The sequence below is a fragment of the Octopus sinensis genome, unplaced genomic scaffold (assembly GCF_006345805.1).
Source record: "Octopus sinensis unplaced genomic scaffold, ASM634580v1 Contig09384, whole genome shotgun sequence".
Taxonomy (NCBI): domain Eukaryota; kingdom Metazoa; phylum Mollusca; class Cephalopoda; order Octopoda; family Octopodidae; genus Octopus; species Octopus sinensis.
Genome location: NW_021831827.1, coordinates 45448 through 47308, shown reverse-complemented (window position 1 = coordinate 47308; position 1861 = coordinate 45448).

Here is a 1861-nt window from a genome sequence, read left to right as displayed (position 1 = left end):
TATATGTAAGTACTTGAGTCAATGACTGCCAATATTAAAAATCAAATAGATGATACATCAAAGTGTAACCAATCTCTCTTACTCTACCGAATCGTTAGTACACCTCTGAAGATGTTCTCTATGTAAAATCTAGGTGAATTATGCCCGGCTTATCTATATTCAGATTTTCTGTTTAGAATGTCGCAGATACAAGTATAAATAGGAATGAAATGTATATGTAGTCTGGAAATCGGCCGAAAACGAGCCTATAGCCATTCTACACGGATTATAGCTTGAACACTCAAACACACACACACACACACACACACACACAACACACACACACACACACACACACACACACACACACACACATACACACATACAGATACACACGCAAAGACGCACAGACACACAGACATACAGATATACACATACTCAGACATACGCAAAGGTCCACACACTCTCTCACACGCACCCACATACACACACAGACACACACGCACAAACACGCGTGTTTGTGTGAGTTATGCAATGAGCAAAAACAAAAGACGAGAAAATGAGAAGGACAACATTTAACAAAAGTGTTATTAGTTTACAGCTTAAAAGGAAAGGAAAGTATCTTTTACGTTTCGAATGCAAGTCCTTCATTAAAAATAAAAAGCGACAGAAAAGAAAGAATGGGAAAGATGGATGAGGAGGGGGAAGAGTGACGAGAGAGAAAGAAACGAAAGAAAAAAGAATATATACATATACAGATAGTTAATTTACCTTGTACTTTTAGATGTACGACGGTTATAGGTGAGTTTAAAGTTTCATTATCCATTCTACTTCCCGTACAGTTGTGTGGTTATTACTGTATTCAGAAGTATTACTGGTTATGATATACGAGGGACGTTCAATAAGTAATGCCCCTGACCCACTTGCAGTTGTTTGATCTAGCTGAAATTTTGCATGTGCAATTTTTTATATCTCTATAGAGTACGTGATAAATTACAGCTCTGAACTAATTGTGGTTTCTGATTTACATGTGTTTGAACTGAGTCAAGTGTGAAATGGAGCCTGTTGAGTGTCGAGCAGTGATCCGGTTTTTGTATTTGAAAGGACGCACACCACGGGAGACTTTTGATGAAATGAAAGTAACTTATGGTGATGATGCCCCATCATATGACCTTGTAAAACGCTGGTATCGGGAATTCAAACATGGTCGGAACTCTGTGGAAACAGCTCCCAGATCTGGTCGCCCCGCTTCTGCCGTTGATGAGGCATCTGTCCGTCAAGTTGAGGCTGTCATGTTGGAAGATCGACGCATAATTATTCGCCAAATAGCCCATGAGGTCAAGATTAGTACCGGGTCTGTGGAAACTATCATTCATGACCATTTGCATATGCAAAAGGTGTCTGCCAGATGGATTCCCAGGTTGCTCACGCCTTTCCAGAAGCAAGAACGCGTCGAGTGCTCGAGGATGAATTTGGAGATGTGCCAAGAAGATGAGTCAAAATTTTTCAAAAGACTGATTACACAGGATGAAACCTGGGTCCATCACGATGATCCAGAGACCAAAGCCCAGTCAATGCAGTGGAAGCACCGTGACTCACCCCCTCCAAAGAAGGCAAGGGTGCAGCCCTCCGCTGGCAAGGTCATGCTCACAGTCTTCTGGGACCAGGACGGAGTAGTGATGACAGATTTCCTGGCAAAGGGTACCACAATTACAGGAGCCTATTATGCTTCACTTTTGAGGAAATTAAGAGAAGTTATCAAAATCAAGAGGCGGGGCAAGATCAGCAAAGGCATCCTTCTCCTGCAGGACAACGCTCCGGTCCACAACTCGCTTGTCGCCAGATCAGAAGCACAGGCGTATGGCTATGAACTCCTCCCCCA